Genomic DNA, 23,638 nt, shown 5'->3' on the forward strand with positions numbered 1-23,638 from the left:
TCTTATTACTATGCAAAGGGGTTTGGAAAATGCTAAACTACAAACTCCAATAAAGCCAACGAGTTCTGAGAAATACAATGGGCAAGTTATGCAAAGTACCCCTCAAAACGGAGATTTTAACACCCAAAAGAAGGATCATGAATACCAAATTACAGACCAGGATATGCTAAATGTAACCTTTCCTCCCAATACAAAACAACTGGAGGATTTAGAAGTATTGGATAAGCAAGATATACAAGATATACTAAATAAAAGTAGCATGATTGAATCAAAATTATCAGTAATTTCTATAGAAATAAATGTGGAAATCTATACTAAATATAATAAAGAGAGAGCCCAAACCTTTGAGGCGGGTAATCTCAGGACCCACAGCACTAATCACAACACCCAATACAGCGTTGGAAAGGGCAGTTGCAGCAGAAGGACATAGGCTATGCAGACGCCCACCATATACATTTAAAAGGTACAAGAACCGTGCCAGCAAAGTAGTCCCTTGTGGGCGTGTCTGCATTGTGCTGTGGGCGTGTGCTGGGGGCGTGACAATCTCTGGGGGCATTCCGTCACGAGTGTTGTTTTTTCTTCCCAGGTTCTATACATTGCTGCTCCCTTTAAATAGTAATTCAGTGGAGGTCCCATTCTCTTAGAACCACCCCAAGCACAGTTATGGGCAAAAATACAACTAAAAGGCCCTGCAAAGCATTATGGGATAAGATTAGCATAATTATTAGCATTCATGAAGGGATTTCAAGGTTTTTGAATTTTACTCATCAGGGACATCTTGGGACAACGAGGTGAACTGCAGCTTGATGTATAATATTTTAAATGCTATTGCATTTGCCTCATCAGGGACATCTAGGGACGACGAGGTGAACTGCAGCTTGATGTGTAATATTTTAAATGCTATTGCATTTGCCTCATCGGGGACAACTGGGGACAACAGGTGAACTGCAGCTCTTTGTAGAATTATTTGGATACTATAATATTCACTTCCCACTGCTAATCCCGTCCCATAATGCTTTGCAGGGGCTTGATCTCAAAATCATCACCTCTCTCACTGCTTGCTGGAAGCTAATTTCACTTTTGTGAAATGACTATATGCATTTTAGCATGTAGAAATACTTGGTATTTTACCTTGAATATATGAGGTTTCTGTTTTAATAATTGGAAATCTGACGGAACGAAATATTGCGGATTTATTGTACACAGTTTGCGCCAATTCCGCCCACCCCTACTTTAAATACCCCTGCACCCCATAATCATAACCCACCCTTACTCCATAAAATACCCCAACACCCTTAAACACTAACCCATCTTAACCCTATAAATATACCCTATACCCCAAAACCCAAACCTATCCCTAAACCCTAAAAATACCCATGTGCCCCAAAACCCAAACCTAGCCCTGAACCCTATAAATACCCATGTACCTCTAAACCCAAACCTACCCCTGAACCCTAAAAATACCCCTGTACCCCAAAACCCAAACCTAACCCTGAACCCTAAAATACCCCTGTACCCCAGAACCCAAACCTAGCCCATAACCCTTAAAATACCCCTGTACCCCAAACCCCAAACCTACCCCTGAACCCTAAAAATACCCCTGTACCCCAAAACCCAAACCTAGCCCAGAACCCTAAAATACCCCTGTATCCCAAGACCCAAACCTAGCCCTGAACCCTAAAAATACCCCTGTACCCCAAAACCCAAACCTAGCCCTGAACCCTTAAAATACCCCTGTACCCCAAAACCCAAACCTACCCCTGAACCCTAAAAATACCCCTATACCCCAAAACCCAAACCTAGCCCTGAACCCTAAAAATACCCCTGCACCCCATAACCCAAAACTATATCTGAACACTTAAAATACCCAAACACCCCAAAACATATACCTCAGTACCCCAAAACATATACCCCTATACCCATACTTGCCTTATCCAAACATTTTTAAAAAAACATGCTTTTATCATTCATGCATTTACAACGAATTTCGTTGTAAATTTATGTGTGGTAAAAGCATATAAAATGTAATGCCATGCGTTATAATGGCATTGCAAAGTCATGGTACTTTTGTAATGAAAGTATGCGGAGTGATGGTATGCGGAAAGAAAGTTGCGGAATAATTGATTTATTTTATTTATTTATTTTCGAAATTTTTATAGCGCAATACCCTGGGGTGTCTCGGCGCTGTGGAGCTACTTAAAACAGTCATCATCTTATTGGTCGAACAACCAAGTTTTTAAGAGCCTGCGAAAGCTCATCAGGTTAGGGGCAAGCTTGATGGCCAGTGGCAAAAGGTTCCAGAGTTTTGGAGTGGCCACCAGAAAGCGCCTGTCTCCCCAAGTGGCAGTTCTTGTACGCGGTACAGAAAGGAGACAGGTGTTAGCCGATCTTAACTGTCTCTTGGGAGTATAAAGCTGGAAAGCTTCCACAAGGAACCTGGGTCCTATGCCATGTATAGCCTTATATGCAATGCATAGGGCCTTGAATTTGATGCGGCTCTCGATTCTCAACCAGTGAAGGTGGCGAATGGCAGGGGTGGTGGGCTTGCGGCGAGGGATGTTTAGGAGAATCCTTGCAGCCGCATTCTGGATAGACTGCAGCTTCGTTAGAACACGCTTCTGAGTATGTAACAATAACGCGTTGCCGTAGTCTATTTTTGAAAACACTAAGGTGGAGACCAGAGTTTTCCCAGCTGAGGTAGGGAGGTAAGGCAGTATTTTCTTGATTTTTTTCAATATAAAAAAAGCTGAGGAGACAACCTTGTTAGTGTGGAGGTCAAAGGACAGCTTACTGTCAAATATCACTCCCAGGTTTCTGGCCTTTTCCACTGGACCAGGTGGAGGACCCAGCTTTTCAGGCCACCAGATAGACGACCATTCAGGGGAGAGCCTGCCGAAGGTCATAATCTCGGTCTTGTCCGAGTTAAGCCTCAGACAATTCGAGGCCATCCAGGTGCTGACCTCAAGCATGGCACTTTGGAAGTTGGCTGCCACAGTAGGGCCATTCTTATGGATAGCCAGAACCAGTTGGGTATCATCTGCGTATGATGTAAGCCGTACCCCATGGGCCTTTATTACCCTCGCCAAGTCCGCTACATAAATGTTAAACAGCAAGGGACTTAGCGAGGAGCCCTGTGGGACTCCACAAGGGAGCGCAGTGATAGGGGAGTAGAAGTCTCCCAACCTAACTGTCTGGGTACGGTTTTCCAGGAAAGATGTAATAAGATCCCTGGCCAGACCATTAATCCCCAGAGCTGTGACACGGTCGACCAGAATGGTATGGTCGACCGTGTCAAAGGCTGCTGATAGATCCAAAAGGATCAAGACAGCCGCCCCACCCTGGTCCATAATCGCCCTGATCTCATCAGAAGCCTTTATCAGGGCGGTCTCAGTTCCGTGCCCTTTCCTGAACCCAAACTGCATTTCGTCGAGGAGTTGGTGAACCTCGACGGGTGTTTACCCTCCCCGTAAGTACATTGGTGGCACGGCGGCCCACATCTCCAGCAACATACTCATATTTTTTCACCACCGATTGGAAAAATGAACCGGTCTCTCCCATTGATGCCCAGCACCGACATACACTTTTAGACACACCTCCCACCACAAGTTCTAGAATTGCGAACTTTAGAGATGGGGAGCTACGTTCGAATCTCGGCATCAGCTCAACATCCTGTGATTCCAGGCAAATCGCTTTGTCTCCCCGTGCCTACCACAAATGAATGTGTTCTTCTGTAATGTAAATTGTGCTCATGCCATGTTGTCAAGTTCGCGCTATATAATATTGCAAGGAAAATAAAGTTGGGAAACTCGAGTTCACACACTACTGAACGCGCACTCTTAAGTGCATCAGGAGTGCACTGTGAATCGGAGCGTTTCACAGGCCTGTCACAGATAAGAAATGCTATCAAAACGAAATCCTACGAAACAATATACTACTGGCCGGCAGCAATTCATACCCGGACAACGTCGGGACGGGCTGCTAGTACTAATATAATAAAGACAGAGCCCAAACCTTTGAGGCGGGTAATCTCAGGAACCACAGCACCAATCACAACACCCAGTACAGCGTTGGAAAGGGCAGTTGCAGCAGAAGGACATAGGCTATGCAGACGCCCACCATATACATTTAAACGGTAAAAGAACCGTGCCAGCAAAGTAGTCCCTTGTGGGCGTGTCCGCTTTGTGCTGTGGGTGTGTGCTGGGGGCGTGACAAACGCTGGGGGCGTGTGGTACGTTCCGCCCTTCATGCCATGTCTCATATCGTGTGCTGTGGGTGTGGGCTGGGGGCGTGGGCGTGTGTGGGGCGCGGGATTACGGAAAAAACAAGCGAACGTTTTGCCCAATATTTCATTGTTTTTTCTTCCCAGGTTCTGTACATTCCAGCTCCGGGTGTCCACCCTGCTCCCTTTAAATACCCCTGCACCCCATAATAATAACCCACTCTTACTCCTTAAAATACCCCAACACCCTTGAACACTAACCCATCTTAACCCTATAAATATACCCTGTACCCCAAAACCCAAACCTTTCCCTAAACCCTAAAAATACCCCTGTACCCCAAAACTCAAACCTAGCCCTGAACCCTATAAATGCCCCTGTACCTCAAAACCAAAACCTACCCCTGAACCCTAAAAATAACCCTGTACCCCAAAACCCGCACCTAGCTTGAACCCTAAAAATACCCCTGTACCCCAAAACCCAAACCTACCCCTGAACACTAAAATACCCCTGTACCCCAAAACCCAAACCTAGCCCTGAACCCTTAAAATACCCCTGTACCCCAAAACCCAAACCTACCCCTAAAAATACCCCTGTACCCCAAAACTCAAACATAGCCCTGAACCATAAAAATAACCCTGTACCCCAAAACACAAACCTACCCCTGAACCCTAAAATACCCCTGTACCCCAAAGCCCAAACCCAGCCCTGAACCCTAAAAATACCCCTGTACCCCAAAACCCAAACCTAGCCATGAACCCTTAAAATACCTGTGTACCCCAAAACCCAAACCTACCCCTGAACCCTAAAAATACCCCTATACCCATAATCCAAACCCAGCCCTGAACCTTAAAAATACCCCTGTACCCCAAAACCCATACCCATCCCTAAACCCTAAAACTACCCCTGTACCCCATAACCCGAAACTATATCTGAACTCTTAAAATATCCAAACACCCCAAAACATATACCCCAGTACCCCAAAACATATACCCCTATACCCATACTTACCTTATCCAAACATTAAAAAAAAACATGCTTTTACCATTCATGCATTCACAACTAATTTCGTTGTAAATGTATGCGTGGTAAAAGTATATAAAATGTAATGCCATGCGTTATAATGGTATTGCGGAGTCATGGTACTTTCGTAATGAAAGTATGCGGAGTGATGGTAGGCGGAAAGAAAGTTGCGGAATAATGGGTCTTTACCCCCCCGGTAAGTACATTGGTGGCACGGAGGCCCACATCTCCAGAACATACTCATATTTTTTCACCACCGATTTGAAAAATGCACAGGTCTCTCTAATTGATGGCCAGCACCGACATACACTTTTAGACACACCTCCCGCCACAAGTTATATAATTGCAAACTTTAGAGCTGGGGAGCTACGTTCGAATCTCGGCATCAGCTCAACATCCTGTGATTCCAGGCAAATCGCTTTGTCTCCCCGTGCCTACCACAAATGAATGTGTTCTTCCGTAATGTAAATTGTGCTCATGCCATGTTGTCGAGTTTGCGGTATATAATATTGCAAGGAAAAATAAAGTAGGGAAACTCGATTTCACACACTACTGAACGCGCACTCTTAAGTGCATCAGCAGTGCACTGTGAATCGGAGCGTTTCACAGGCCTGTCACAGATAAGAAATGCTATCAAAACGAAATCCTACAAAACAATATACTACTGGCCGGCAGCAATTCATACCCGGACAACATCGGGACGGGCTGCTAGTTATGAATAAACCTCAATCATCACTTGATGAAAATAAGACTATACCAAATAGTACACAATGTTACAATACTGGGAATTCTAAAAAATAAGAAAACGAAAGGCTTAGAATATGGCAAGGTAACAAAACAATTGAATATTTACTCCCAAAAGGAAACACCTTGCTTACAACAGATTGTGCACCTCCAACTGAACAACTTAATGGAAGGGCAACCCAATGCAAATTAGAAGGAGTACAAAACCCAGATATTGGAATAAATTGGGATATTTTCTATCAAACATCGACACTAACATTAGAAGCACTAAAATATCAATCCAACAAGATGGACATTCAGATTGATCTCCTTACAAGGGTGGCAAATTCAGTTGCGGGGATAGATAATAAACTTGCAACGCTCAATAGTCTGATAGTTAGAGTCCAAAATGACAAAAAAAAACTGCCATAGAATGTATCTGCACCCCACTTATGGATAAGTTAGTAGCTATACCAGAGGTTTTGCATACTATAATAGAAGACACTAAAAAGGCTATTAAAAAAGAAAACGGCCGGGAAGATAATACAAGAAAATATAAACGCGAAAAGATTGAGAAAAGGATAAAAAGAACTCTATGGCAATTGCTGATAACGAAGAAATATCATCAGTGAAGAAATCCCAGAAAAAAGTACATTTACAGGATGATAGAGATGTGTCAATAGAAATACAAGTAATGGATCAAACACATGATGAAACAACTAGTACTGTAACAAGGGTAGAGTATGAATGCAAAGAACAGGCCTCAAATGGTTATATTATGTCAAAACGTCAAAGAAAAAACTACGTAAAGCAAGAAAAAAATAAAAAAGCTAACAACTATGCGTATGAAGACGCTACAAAAACTGATGATACAACAAAAAAACATGGATTGCAATGAGAAAAATCAAACGAGGAAGAAAAAACCCCTCCAAAAACTAAGAATGAGGCTAAAAAATTATTCCCTATATTCGTACAAGAACCAATATTGGAACAAACATCTAATGAAGATGCTAAAATAATACTAAAAAGGGTGGGGAAAAAACTGATGACTATAACTAATTCACCACTGGCTACATAAAAAATAAGGGAAAAAGATGAAGTCCCGGAGGACAATTCGAAAATTTACAATATAAATGGAACAAATGACAGTATGCCATTAAAAGTAACGATAAAAGCATCCCAGCAACAAGATCAAAACCACAATGGGAATACAGAAACGTGTTTTAAAAACAGCATGAATGATACAGTAAGAAGGATTATACATAGAACAGTAGAGCCGAAAACCAAATTACCGTACTGGAATCATCTTGTGATTGAAAATCGGGAAGGAGAAAAACTAATTACACATAGAACAAACTACACTCTGGAGGTACCTTGCAAAGAAAACCTATTACAACGGAGAAAGTACAGCTAATATTTAAACCTGAAAATGAATCCAGAGGGAGAACTGACATACTAAATAGAGGGAACATCCTTAGACTATTTAAATGAATTCCAGCATTAGACAACATTAAGAACGATGATATTAACTCCATTGAATTCATTGCAGATAAGGATAGTACTCAAGAATTGACATTAATTACATTAAAATCTATGTTAATAGCAGAGCAAATACTAAAAGAGTTTACAACATTTAAAGCCTGGGGAATTCACATTACTAAGCAGGCACTGAAAGTCTATCCTACTCCATTTATAAACGAGATAAATCATGTCCTAACTGAAAAAAATACCAAACAAAAAGGAACAGTGCTAAGGAATGCCCGGGGTAGATCTATTAACACACCAAGAGTGGCATTATCATCTAGCATAATAGAAACCACTTCAGGAATAAATGAAAAATGGATTGCACAGGCTCTACATAGCAATGTAGAACAATGAAGGAATAACATTACAATCCCCCGAGAAAAGATAACTGAGATAACAATGTGTTCATGGAACATAAATGAAGTAGGGACAAAGCTCTCTAATACACATATAAGCTCTATACCCTCCCCATGTCACATCCTATTCCTCCAGGAAACCTGGGAAACACACCCTTTTATAATGGAGGGTTATGTAGGATATTATGAAAATGCAAACAAACCTCATAATTATGGTCGTCCATGTGGGGGGCTAGAAACCTTTATTTCGAGTAGCATACAGGCTGATCATGAGCAACTGGTATCTAATAGTAAAAACATCCTCATAGTCAAACTGAATTATAAAACAACTGAACAAAAGAAGAGGTCATTAATTATGATCAATGTATATATCCACCCAACAAAAATAAGTAGAGTAACCATATGTGCAACTCTTAACAGTATTTTGGTGGAACAAATGTTGGAGAATCCATTAGCGGACTATGTGATGACTGGGGATTTTAACCTTAACTTACTAGTACCATTAATAAGGGATGATTTTACACAAACACAAGACCATCAGTGGTTAATTCCTCAACAGCAGGACCCAGGTGTCATGACTAACCAGGCACGTAACAAAATTGCTGTAACATTCATTAAGGATATAGAAGCGCTGGGACTGCGAATCCTTAATGGCAGATTTAAAGAGGATATTCCCCCAGCATATACGTACATTTCACATAATGCAAGCACTAGGATTGATTACACAATGGTCTCACTTAACTTATTCCAAAATATAAACTCATATAGGTTACTTAAAGTTGGAGATAGTGACCATTGTCAACAGATGATAACTACCAATGTTAAAAGCAACATTAATCAACCATACCATACTGTGTCGGGGTATACTGGAACGATAAATTATAAAAAACTTATCTGGACTAATCTGAATAAAGATAGGATGAACGAACAAATCCAGAACATTATAGAGAGATGCTTCAATGAAAACCAAATGGAAACAGCAGTTGAACAGTGGGTGGAATTTACTAAGAAAATAGTGAAACCTCAGACTCAAGATATATCAAACAAAAGGAATACAAAAGAAAAACGAGAAGAAAAGGACTCATACATAAATCTCCCGTACACAATAACGAAGTTAAAAAGAACTCGCAATAGGATAAGAAGACAAATAAAAAATACAACTGCTAAAGAGGAAATTCTAATCAAACTAAAAATATTAAATCAACACCTTAGGAAACTAATATGGAATGAAAAATATCAAGCGAAACAGGAAATGTGGTCAAAATTATATCATGCAAGCAAACAAACAAATGTAAGAGAATTTTGGAAAATCATAAACACATTAGTAAGGCCGAACAAATTGGTAGTTTCATCAACTTTAACTGAGAAAGAATAGGTTACATATCTAGGAAAACATCTAAATCGTAATAAAGCAACATCAAACATCACGAAAATACAACTACCTATTATTCCTAGTGATGAGATGCAAGAACAATTTGAAATATAAAAAGATCAACTAGTAAAAATTATAAAGAAGCAGAAAAATGGGGCACCAGGTCCCAACGGGATACCGTTTGCCCTTTATAAAGAAAACCCAGACCTATGGTCGAGCTACTTGGTAAAGGTATTTAAAGAAGTCATAGAGTCAGGTAATATCCCTGAGTCTTGGCGAGTATCCTTAATCTCCCCAATATATAAAAAAGGAAACTGGGCGCTTGCAGAAAACTATAGACGTATCACCCTCCAAGATACAGATGCCAAGTTGTTTGCTGGAGCACTATTAAATAAACTAAATGAATGGGTAATAGAAAACAAGGAGGCATATTATCTACACAGGCGATAAAATTATCGCTGCTTTTATCGGCAGAAAACTGCTGCAAAAGCGGCTTTAGCGGCAGTTTTCTGCCGCAAAAGCGGCTTTAGCGGCAGTTTTCTGCCGATAAAAGCAGCGATAATTTTATCGCCGGTGGTGATAATATGCCCCAAGATCTTGCCATTGAATCAAACTGGCTTTATTAAGGGGCAAGAAAAAACACGGTAACTGTTTCTGTTTGAGCGCACAGCGTGTAAAGGAATATCACAATGCAAATGAGTAAGGGTGGTGCTCCAGGTGAGGCGAGTCGGTTACCACGACAAGATCAAAGAGCTAAAATTAGCTCAAACAAAGCAATTGTTTACACTGAGCAACTCAAAGTCCACAAATTAGTTTCGCAATACTAGTGGTTTTTATTTTCTGTTCTTGAAGTGTTTCAATTCACATCTTCATAGATAACATTCTTGAATAATTTCTTCAATTCACATGCAGCCAACACGTGTTTCGTCTGGTCGTATATGACCCAAGACTTCCTCAGGGCTGCAACCCAAACAAAGTATAGCAACCATTAAATTTTAAACCATCATAATTCATGGCAAAACATTGTAATATTTGCTAAATAGAGATAGTAAAAGCTTCTCTATTCTTCAGCTTATTATTTATAGTGCCCACATGGCGAAGAAATAATCATGCTAGCCGTCTCCAACCACATTCCAATTCATAAAAAATATACCTATGCCAGGCTACTTCATTATACAAAAACCATGTAGGATGGGATGAGGATTCTCCTCACCATAAAATCCAGTTAAGACATCAACCAACTGCGCAACGTAAGTATCCAGTTAAGCAAGAAGCTAAAAAACAGGTCAGGGAGATCTTAGATCAACTTGAATACCAAGGAGTGATTCAAACATGCACTTCATCCATGAACAATCCTTTGTTTCCTGTGTCCAAACCAGAGTTATTTTCAGCCAAGGTAACAGAGTTACTACAAACGTATGCTGATGAGACATTATCTTATGTTGATGACATCTATCTAACAGACGATGATTTGGACAGGCACTTGAACAGAGTGAACACCATTAAACTTGGGTTCGCCTCTGAAGGGTATAAATTCAATTTAAAAAAATCAAGAATTGCCCACCTCAAAGTCCTTTTTCTTGGATATGAGTTATCAAGTGAAGGCAAAAGCCTTGCAGCAAACTTTCTAGAGAAATGTGCGCTGCTCTAGCCTCCAAAAACGCTGAAAAACTTAGTCAATTCTAGGTTTCCTAAACTTCGGAAGAACATACATTCTAAATTACGCAGAAAGGGTTAAACCTCTCTACAAATTATTCAAACCTGATTTCAGAACAGTTAATTGGACTCAAAAACACACAGAAATTTTGCGTTCAGTCCAGACAGACATGTTGGCAACAACACATTTACAAACACGCGTAACCGTACGCAACTTAGTCATCCAAATCATTCCAGGAAGATACGGATTCATGTACTTAACCTTTAACGAAGGAGAAAAAGTACCAATAGCTTATAAATCACACTAGTACACACAAGCAGAAATGAAATTCACTTCTACAGAAACAATTCTGACAGCGGTACAAAGTACAGTAGCAAAAGAGAGAGCCCTCGCACAGGGTAATCGCATAATGGTTTTTACTTCTGTACCTGCCTTAGAGGCAGTGACGAAAGTGAGCATTCCAAATGCAAAAGCTTTACATCCAAGATGGATACAATGGGTTAATTCTCTTGCTGCAACAGACGTTGAATACATTTTTGACCCCTATTTGAAAACACAAGAATTTCTACAATACGAACAAGAATGCCCTCTGCCTACTGAGATTCTGCCTCTTGAATAGAATGAATGTATAATTTATACAGATGGATCAGCACAACCCGCAATTGGGGGTAAACAAGCTTATAGTGCTGCGTGCGCGATCGTTAAAGGTCGCTGGCGAGATGGTAAATTCCGACCTATGATCACTAAAACTCAATCTTTAGGAGATTGTACAGCACAGCGAGCTGAACTACAAACATTCAAGATGGCGCTTGAACATATGGACTGCGAATTCCCCACTCTCATAGTGTGCGATTCCTATTACTGCGTTCAATCTTACAATGAATACTTGCAGAATTGTGTTCAAAACGGTTTCAAAGATGCAAAAGGTGGCACAATCAAGCATAAATTGCTTTGGGAGCAAGTAGTTCTATTACAAAAGGAACTACAAAAGACTCACGTGATACATACACTGAGTCATCAGCGTGATGGCATTCACGTTGCAGAGAATTCATTGACTAATGAAGCTGCAAAGGCAGCTGTGTAAACGGCTTCCGTAGCTGCAATCACTCGCTCAAAAACGAAAATAGACGGTGAAATAATGCTAGCTGGAAATGCGATAAGCAAAGGCAGCGGTACAGCGTTACCTCAAAACTATCCACTCAAATATGCATACATAATTGACGCAAACTCTGTTCCTTTTGCTCGAATTCCTGGAGCAGGGGATAGAGTTATTCAAACAGGAAACCTAGAGTAGCTTTGATTCACGAACCACATATGGGAGAGGGTCTGATACATCAGGGGATCTTAAAGAGTATACTAAAATTAAAACACAGGTACTGGTGGCCAGGGATGAATGGTCACATTCACAAATTTGCAATAAACTGCAATATCTGCAACAGAGATTGCAGCCTAGAACGCCACCAGATTCCTGACTATAGCATAGCCAGCCCAGTACAGACACCTTTGTTAGACAGCATTAGATTTTCTACACACAGACGTCCCTGTGGACAAATGCGGCCCCACAAATATTAAGACAAGATGTATTTGGATGTGGCCTCAGCGCTCGGCAGACACTCGAACTGTTATAAAAGATTTTCGAGTCTTTTTTCTGTACATACGCAGTCGGCACGCTACATTCTGACCAGGGTCCTGCGTTTAGCTCTCGAGCTTACAAGGAGGGGGCGATGCATTGCGGTATTCTAGTCCATTCCATCCTGAGGGAAATTCAGTAGTGGAGACAATAAAACGGGACATAAAGCAATTTATAATTCAACAGCTAGGGTATTAGGCTCAGGTGACAGGTGGGTCAAACATCTAATAAGTGTCCAACGTAGTCTTAACAATCTGCCAAGAAGTTCTCTAGGGGGTATCACTCCATATGAAATGCTTTTTGGAACTAGAATGATTGTTCACAACCTCGATCGTCACACTTTGATATCAAAGATTGTTTGGCTGTTTTACAGGACATAAATGAAATAAGAAAAAGCCAAAGCAAAGTGTTACTGAAGCCTATGACCACTGAAGAAAAACCACCCGTCCCAGCAAGGCCTGTCTGGATTCCAAAGATTGGGTATCTAGTCAGAGAAAAGATCGCGGAAAGAAGGAATTTGGGCCTTCTTACAAAAAAGCCGTACCTGTCCTAGAAATCCAAGGATCAAGAACAGTGATACTTCTGCCCCTTGCTGGTAAAAAGAAGAACAGGTTCGTGTCCATCAACCTGGTCAAACCACACCATGTGGCCAATCATAAGTAGTAGGCCAAGTGGACTCCAAAGATGTAGCAGAAGCCCGAATCTGGTTACTATCCAAGGGGTTCAAACTGAGAGACTCATCACCTTTGAAGAATCTACAGTGCGAAAAGAAGGACTTTGTAACAAAGCCATGGAACTTGTACCTCTTGAGATCCAAATAACAGTTCGTCAAGAAACGCCAGTCTACAATGAAATAGCAACTGACTATTCAAATGTAACAAGTGATCAAGTGGTTCCAGTGTCTTCAACGAATCCTGATGCAATCCCTACAATTGACAGAACTGCCTCTGGCTATTTTATTAACTTTGATACGCTTTCCGAGGACCCCAGCGAACCTGAAACAACGCCAGTAAAAAGAACTTTTAAAGAACAATTAATAGAACTTCTTCATCTCCTGGAAAAGACTTATCTAGTTTCACCATGGGCTGAACTTTGGATTGTGATGGGTGTACTTTTTCTTCTACTTTGGTTGACTCTTGTATTTACTTTGGGAATGCTGATAAATAGAAGCTATGTTAAAAAGGACACAGCAAGTAAGAACATCAACTTACTCCTCAAGCCACACAAATCATCTCATCGTGAACAAAGAGACTTGTCATCAGTGAACATCACAGCCGTTCCTATACCTGGTGGTATAGCTTGGGACAGAACTGATTGCCACATCTTTGGTCCTGCAGAGCTGTTGGAGATTCTTCACCAATTCAAGGTTTCCTTGAGTGACTTTGTTTCATCTAGTACCTTTTCTGTTGATTGGGACTTTGAGACTGTTAATAATATGATGTCAGACTTAGGAATGTCTGCAAAATTTACAAATCATGAATATTTAGAAGGTTCATCTGATTATGAACAAATATACTGTTATAATCACTATGGTCATCATTTCTTGCACAAATCTGCCAACCCTAGACATTTACTAAAATTTAACCAATGGAAACATTGTCCTACGCCACCAAAGGGTAGCTCAAAAACATTTTATGACAAATTTCCGTACTTTTCAGGTTTTAATGTTTCAAACGCTGAAACATTTTACTTCAAAAATGTTAATAAGACAGGAATGAAAAGTATGCTGACTAATACTAAACAAATGTATTCTGCGGCCTTTTACGCTCAGCTGTCTGCATTAGGATTTGACTTACTTAAAAGACAGCATTGAGACAAAAACTGTCTGGGGCACAAAAGACTGGCACGTGCAGGGATTAGAAGCCTTATTTAGAGCCTGCATCATCTTGTCTTGGGTAAGCCAAGATAAAAGATTTAAACAAACCATCCATACCTACACCTACACCTGATAGTAACAACACTACAGAGGGGGTGGTCGATGTACATACTATTTTTCTTGAAAACAGAACTGATCCTAATTGAAAAAAATGGTTAATCTGGCCCACAGACACAAACAACTGTCAAGATAGATTCCTGAAAAAGACACAATGGTTCACATTCACTAGGCCAAATCCAAGATATGTCCAGAGACAGCATTCTGGAATAGTAACATCATACAGTATAGGGAAACTGTGCCTTAAGTGACTATAGAAATTGATACTAAAGGAAGTAAAACAACACTTATCTTTACTTAAAGATGGTGTTGATCTAAGGGACTTTTTACACCAACCTACTAAACAGCATCATAAATGTTTTATATAGGCCGGTATCTATGCTGCTTATTATGAAGCATGGAAAATAACGCAAGCAGAGACTGCAGAACGAATACGAGAAATTGATTGTATTAATTTAGAGAAAACTCTCTTTGTAGTTGATAATGGGTTAACGACTCTGTCATCCAGAATATATTCTTTGGACAGCATAGTATCCTCTGCCATAGACATAATGGAACAGGACTTGGTCATGTTGCAACATGGTCAGTCACAATTGCGTTCTATGATGCTATTGGGCTGGACGTTACAAAACCTTTGTTCAGGCTATGTGCCTTGGCGTCTAATCAACACCACGTCATTGTTTTCTGAATTTAACCTTACAGATAAACAAATCGCTTGGGCACAAAGGGGAGCAGACTATACGGTGCTGAGCATTGACAACTGGAAAGATTATGATTGACTGTTTCTGAGAAACCAGGCAACAGAATGGATAATACACGGTACAATCACTCTGCAGTTACAATTTTCCATTTTCAGTATTGCTTAAAACATATACCAGCGGGCGTGTATAAAAGGTTGGGTAAAGAATACATCAGGACATCCTGGGATTTACCTTATACACACAGATGTTGGAGTGGGGGGAAAGAAGTGTTTCTTAGCGGTAAAAAATTTGAAAACGCACTAAGTGGTTCTCTCCTATGTCAGGGTATTAATTTACACGGGGCCTGTGATGGGTCCACAAACAAGTTATCCTGCCCCTGCAAGGTTCACCAGCTGCGGTGATTGATCCAATTTTCGGACACCTTTCTAATGGAAGTTATTTAATGTTGAATGATCATAGCTGCTGTGGCATGTTGCCAGGTTTAGCCTGTCTCGTAACTGTGTCAGGCAGGGTCACTTGTTGTATGTAAGTATTGTTTCCAAAAACGAAGACAGACTGGGAGTCACCGTTATGGCCTTCACTGAACATCTCTTCTGTACCAATTGATACTTTAAGCAGAATGAAAGCTATTCTTTTACAAAAAACTGTGCCATTGACCTCGGCCAAAGAAACGTATGATCTGCAGGTCGCAAGGACCTCAGCAGAGATACATGCCCTTTTAACTACAAATTGCCCTAAACATTTCTCAGAAATGTTAGGTCGTATCTTAAACATGTCTGATACGAGTGGTATTGTACATGTATTTAAGACAATTTTTTCGGGACTGTTACACCCTTTGAAGCAGTCCTTGGCATATTTCCAAACTTCGTGCACTCTGTGTTCGGAGGACTGCCTCGCATTTTGGGACTCGCAGCAGGGATACTATTTTTGCTCCTTCTGCTCTAATATGGCAAGCCAACTCACTTTCGACAACGAGATCACCTTAGAGAACACCCTCCTGGCAATGAAGTGTCATGAGCGCATGATACATATACTGGGATTATCTCACCTGAGAGATTTGAATACCACATGGTTTCTATCATTCAGACCAATCTGGCAAGATTGCGGGGCATATTATCAAGGGGGTTTATCTCCGCTTTTTTGGTTTTAAAAGCCAAGAAAGCGGAGATAAAATTATCTCCCTATTACCTAGCTGTCGCTAACAAAAGTTAGCGACAGCTAGTAGGAGATAGCGACAATCTTGGGCCCCACTTTGCATGTCAGTGATATTTATCACTAATGACATGCAAAGTGGGCGTGCCAAGATGTTAGCGACTGGAAACAGTCGCTAACATCGCTATCTCCTATTACCAACTTTTGGAGATATTCGCGCTAAGCGCGAATATCTCCAAAAGCTAACACCTGCCCTGAGCAGTTCTTAGCCATGTTATCCAATGGGAGGTGGATAACATGGCTAAGAGCATTAGCTCGGTAATGCATGAATATCTCTGACTTTTCAGCGATATTTATGCATTGCGGCCGTTTTTTATCGCATTTGCGATAAACCTTGGTAATACCAAGGTTTATCTGCGATAAAAATCGCCGCAGCTCTGCGGTAACTTTTTGTCTCTAACCAAGCAATAGCGATAATTATCGCTATTGCTTGGTAATATGCCCCTGCATCTTACCTGTTCTGCGATGCCTGCTATGTGGAAAAGAATGTGTGTTAGACATGTGTCTTACCCTACCATCAGTCCTGCCAACGGTTGTTGATACTTTGCTTGGACTAGTAACGGCTCATGCACAGTGTTGTCCCCAGTGGCTACCAATCCTGATGACGGTATTCGTTGAGATCTCACAGACGCAACATGCTGACGGTGAGATACGTGATGCAACAGGCACACAGGTACCATCTACTTCGACCATTGCTAATGCGACTGACACTGATGGCGATGGTTCTCATTTATGTGCGGTTAATATTTTTATTGAGGTAGTCCAACTTTCACCTACAGCAGTAGACGAATTCTTTACCAGCTTAGAAGATTTGATGGTTCCCCCAAACAATAACACTGACTTTTGAAGTTGTCACACAGTGTTCCGAGAGAGTCTGAATTCAACCTTCATTTTTCAAAACAGGCATCTGAACTTTGGAACTCTAATTTTTCTATGAGTAAAACTTTTGTTTTTCCAAATTTATATTTTTCTTTTTGGCACAAAGTAATCTGCTTAAAGTAGAACTATTCATAGAGAACTAGAAATTCTCTGAAAGACTTCACAAAAAGACAATATTTGATCTTGTCCACATGCAAACAGTTTTTATAATCTACCATGGAATGGTCTCGACTTTTTTCTTCTGTAATTAAGAGCCCCTTCATGAATGTATTTTCGTGATTCATTCGGTTAGCATTTCATATGACAAACTATATGCTTTGAATGAAACGTTGCTTTTAAATGCGTACAGCACAAGTGCTTTTTTCATGTACAACCAATACCAATGCATTTGTATGTATTTTGGATGGGTTTTTAACATGTCATATTTAGATATGTTTACAGTGTCTAGAACTTAGTAATGTCGTACATAATAAAGTGGAGTGGGTGTTGTGTGGCGTTTTAGACTCCGAGTGAATTTTCCCCGAGTCATGGCCTTATATAGGTGCAAATTACTTTGCCCTAATATAGGCATAGAAATCAAACCCTTATTTAGGCATAGCACATGCAACCCAAATACAGGCATGGCTACTTCCACCCGTACAAAACGTCACAACGATATCTTGGAAAATCGGCTTAAGCAGTCAGGGAACTTCCCCTTGCTTGAATATTGATTTCTCCAAGAACTCATGTACTTTGCAAAGAACGACTATTCCCTAGAGGTTCTTTCCTGGCGTTATTATGCCCGACTTTACACCAAACTATGGCATTCCTAGACACCTTCAAGGTATAAATATACCATCACTTGCTCTAGCAAGAGACAACCGTGGTACGGATCAGTTCAACTATCTACTTGCCCGACGCAGCTCGCTACAGCAAATGCCGAAGGAAGCCGACCCTCCAGCTGATGCACTGATCAGAGGCTGCCTTTCTCCTACCGAGAATCCAGCTCCAGTGTTTCCAAGCTCCCCTTGCGGGGTGTTTGGAAATTGAGTCCCGAGACAGAGATACCTGACCTCCTTCATTCTAAACTAAGGTATGGAGCTGATTCGAACCTAAGAGAAATCTTGGATAGATTCTTGGCAAATAAAACTAAAAGCTACGCTACACAATACCTACTTCTTCCCGCGTACTAGACTTAGGTTAGGTACATTGCGGTAGGCGTATTTTAGAAGCACCAGTTGAGCCTTTTTAGTAGATGTATTTATGTATGTATTTTTATATGGCTTAGAAACCATACAATGCTTTTACAGTATTATTTTATATTACTGTTTACGCTGTACGCATTATATTTTGCAGTCTCCATAACGATAGTAGCAGTTCACTTCTCTTGCATGAGAAAGAAGACTGTTCAACAAACCCTTTTTATTGAAAACGCCCGTCTCTCTATTTCTCTGAAAACTCTGTAGAAACGAAGCATGCAACATTGACTGAGTGAAATACTTATCTATTGTTTCCGTGACTCTAGAGATATATTTCTTATTCTTGGGAAACAAAGTTGTCATGTTTATGCAGTTGTCAGAAACTAATCCCTTCTTATGAATTCGAGAAAGTTTCTAGTGACCTCTGAGCTAGCTGGCACTCACTATTAAGTTTAGAATATCTGATAGAGACCTAGTCGACCTCAGTCCTACGTCTAATCTATAGGATATACTATTCCAATGCGCAGAGCCTATTGGGAATATAGGAACTACACTACCTCACTCTCCAACAGGTGTTGGCATTGCTCTGCAAAACAGGGACTTACAATATGCTCTGCCACAATTGGATGACACAGCCCCCTACAAGGGTTAACAAACTATCCTTCACCTCTCCATCCAGTGCCTCGCACATGTACTCCCCACCACTCTCCTGAGATTGACAAGACAGTATCTGACTGTCTCTGGCATTCAACCCACACTTTCTGGGCGGTCTTCACACTCACATACCAGGACTTCAACCGTGGGGGAACCCCTCTCCCTGCACCTCTTATCTAGAGTCAGTAGAGTGTCCCTCCCACCACTAGGACCATGAAATCCTGGGCCAGTTTCTCCATTCTCCTCAGGGACGCTACGCACTACTGGAGCTACCTCATGTCCCTGAACCTCCTGGTGTATGTTAACCCCGGATCACTGAAATAATATCGACTACCAAAATATCGACTACCCAAAATATCGAGGAAAAAATATCTACAACCAAAATATCGAGTTTGTATGTACAAACAGGTAAGTACAAAAATATCGAGTACAAAATATCGTTTACAAAAATATCGTAAAAAATATCGACTTTACTAAAAACAATGTTTAATTACATTAATATAAAAAATTAATTACTAAAATATAATTAACAATACTTAAAATAACTTTTAATAATTAAATAATTAATGAAAGTAAAAAAATAATATTTTTTAATCATATTTCTTAAAACATATATATATATATAGTAACAAAATTTAATTAAATAATAGGCAATATTGTATATGTACCCCAAAAACCCAAAAATGACCCTGAACCCTAAAAATACCCCTTTACCCAAAAACTAAAAACTGACCCTGAACCCTAAAAATACCCCTTTACCCAAAAAATAAAAACTGACCCTGAACCCTAAAAATACCCCTTTACCCAAAAACTAAAAACTGACCCTGAACCCTAAAAATACCCCTTTACCCAAAAACTAAAAACTGACCCTGAACCCTAAAAATACCCCTTTACCCAAAAACTAAAAACTGACCCTGAACCCTAAAAATACCCCTTTACCCAAAAACCCAAAACTGACCCTGAACCCTAAAAATACCCCTTTACCCAAAAACTAAAAACTGACCCTGAACCCTAAAAATACCCCTTTACCCAAAAACTGAAAACTGACCCTGAACCCTAAAAATACCCCTTTACCCAAACACTAAAAACTGACCCTGAACCCTAAAAATACCCCTTTACCCAAAAACTAAAAACTGACCCTGAACCCTAAAAATACCCCTTTACCCAAAAACTAAAAACTGACCCTGAACCCTAAAAATACCCCTTTACCCAAAAACCCAAAACTGACCCTGAACCCTAAAAATACCCCTTTACCCAAAAACTAAAAACTGACCCTGAACCCTAAAAATACCCCTTTAATTTAACATAATTAGCAATTAATCAATTAAATTAAATTAATTACCAATTACATTTTAATTAATTAACAAATATTTTTTAATTAACAATTAATTAAATATTACTACCAATTATTAAATTGACATATTTAATTAATTATAATTAAATTACTTCCCACCCTATTCCCCTATAAACCCACAACCCGCTACAGAAAATACATTATTTTAATTTACATAATTAGCAATTAATCAATTAAATTAAATTAATTACCAATTAAATTTTAAATAATTAACATATATTATTTAATTACCAATTAATTAATTATTACTACCAAATAATACATTTACATATTTAATTAATTATAATTAAATTACTTCCCACCCTATTCCCCTATAAACCCACAACCCGCTACAGAATAAAATTACACAATAATTAAAAAAAATCATTAATTAAAAAGAATTATAAAATAAAATGACACTTTTCACACATATTATAACATAAAAACACTATAAATAATTAAATATTATTTACAAAACTATATTGTTTACTATCTAGATTATATACTTGGATATTTTCACTGTCTATATTATTTACAGTCGATATTACTTCACTTACCTTAAAAACGATATTTTGGCTGTCGATATTCTGTCTAGTCGATATTTTCTCCAAACGATATTTAAAACTCGATATTCTGTCCAAACGATATTTTGGAGTCGATATTATGTCTGTGCACCGTTAACCCCCTCCTTCAAATCAGGCGCTACATCTCTGGTTGTATGTACTGCTCCCTCAGCACTAGATACCTCCTTTTTGCTGCCACCATCTGAGCTGGACTCCACCTCCAACTCAGCAAAGCTCACTTTCTGAGCTGCCCACTTTTTCTTTTCAGCCAAGGCTCGCTCAATTTCCTTGCACTCCCGGTCTAGCTGTCTCAGCCTCCGGTCACGAGCACAAATCCGATTCCTCTCTTCGCGAGCCAATATTTCCCACAATATTTCCTCCTCAGGGCCACTGCCCTCTTGGTATTCTGGCTGGGGATCCTTCCCCTCATACTCCTCCTCAGAGTCATCTGTTAGTGGTGCTTCCCAGTGTAACACCTCATAGCTATACAAGGCTGCCTAAGGACACTGCCTTGTGGATCTCCCTCTCCTTGCAAAATACTTTTAGCTCCCTTATCTTGTAGATGTACAGGTGACAAAAGTTGACTTCCATTTTGACAAGGTCCAACAGGTGCAAGAACTAAACAGAGTTCCAAAAACCAAATTCCAAAGGGAAACAGGGAAAAATAGTATGTGGTTGCGTTTTGGTCTGCGCTCACTAGTAGTGTTCACCAATCACTGCACATGAGTCACAAATGCAAGTCCAGATTGCTCACCGCTGACCACCAATGTTTTGGGGGTCTCTAGTACGCACAGGTAGGTACTTGTGACAAATAGGGGCTCTTGCCTCTAGTCAGGGTAAGGGGGTACAATCCTAAAATAACCCCTTGGTAGATTGGCACGAGCAGACAGGCTTATCTCAGAGGCAGTGTGTAAAGCATTTGTGACCACATACAGTAATCACGTGACAACAGTACAGATGGACACCACACAGGTTTTATTTCAAAAATAAGTATTCTTTATATAGACTTAACACAAGACCACAAACGCCAAAAATCCACAATACTGTACTTAAAATGGTAGTTTTAGCTTAATTCTCTTTAGTTCCTAAAATGCGACACTTTGAGTCAATGTACCTTACGATGCATCACGCTCAGACATGAGTCCCTTGTTCACTTGGCCACTGGATTCAAGATAGCTTGGCTGATGAGGATTATGAATCCGAAACCGGTCCCAGGATGCTTGTTTCCGGTCCAGGGAAGACATGGCTTGGCAGTTCGGGCTGGACTGTTCCCACAAGGCACAGGGTCAGACTGATTTGCATATAGCCATGTCTGAACTGGGGTGGCTGAGTGAACTAAAGAATGGTGATGGATTAAACCCAGATCAGTTTACTGGGGGTGAGTGTTTGATTTGTTCAAACGCTCCGTCCATCATCCTCTTTTGTATCGCTTTGTTCGCCCTAAGTGTGGCAGGGTATGCTCAGACGTGTGTCCCTTGTTCACTTGGCCACTGGATTCAAAATAGCCTGGCTGATGAGGGTTATGAATGCGAATCCGAAACCGGTCCCAGGATGCTTATTTCCGGTCCAGAGAAGACATGGCTTGGCAGTTCGGGCTGGACTGTTCCCACAAGGTACAGGGTCAGACTGATTTGCATATAGCCATGTCTGAACTGGGGTGGCTGAGTGAACTAAAGAATGGTGATGGATTAAACCCAGATCAGTTGACTGGGGGTGAGTGTTTGATTTGTTCAAACGCTCCGTCCATCATCCCCTTTTGTATTGCTTTGTTCACCCTAAGTGTGGCAGGGTATGCTCAGACGTGAGTCCCTTGTTCACTTGGCCACTGGATTCAAGATAGCCTTGCTGATGAGGATTATGAATCCGAAACCGGTCCCAGGATGCTTGTTTCCCGTCCAGGGAAGACATGGCATGGCAGTTTGGGCTGGACTTTTCCCACAAGGCACAGGGTCAGACTGATTTGCATATAGCCATGTTTGAACTGGGGTGGCTGAGTGAACTAAAGAATGGTGATGGATTAAACCCAGATCAGTTGACTGGGGGTGAGTGTTTGATTTGTTCAAACGCTCCGTCCATCATCCCCTTTTGTATCGCTTTGTTCGCCCTTAGTGTGGCAGGGTATGCTCAGACGTGAGTCCCTTGTTCACTTGGCGACTGGATTCAAGATAGCCTGGCTGATGAGGATTATGAATCCGAAACTCGTCCCAGAATGCTTGTTTCCGGTCCAGGGAAGACATGGCTTGGCAGTTCGGGCTGGACTGTTCCCACAAGGCACAGGGTCAGACTGATTTGCATATAGCCATGTCTGAACTGGGGTGGCTGAGTGAACTAAAGAATGGTGATGGATTAAACCCAGATCAGTTGACTGGGGGTGAGTGTTTGATTTGTTCAAACGCTCCGTCCATCATCCCCTTTTGTATCGCTTTGTTCGTCCTAAGTGTGGCAGGGTATGCTCCGAAGTGAGTCACTTGTTCACTTGGCCACTGGATTCAAGATAGCCTGGCTGATGAGGATTATGAATCCGAAACCGGTTCCAGGATGCTTGTTTCCGGTCCAGGGAAGACATGGCTTGGCAGTTCGGGCTGGACTGTTCCCGCAAGGCACAGGGTCAGACTGATTTGCATATAGCCATGTCTGAACTGGGGTGGCTGAGTGAACTAAAGAATGGTGATGGATTAAACCC

Source organism: Lissotriton helveticus, chromosome 1_1 (assembly GCF_964261635.1).
Source record: "Lissotriton helveticus chromosome 1_1, aLisHel1.1, whole genome shotgun sequence".
NCBI classification, from domain to species: domain Eukaryota; kingdom Metazoa; phylum Chordata; class Amphibia; order Caudata; family Salamandridae; genus Lissotriton; species Lissotriton helveticus.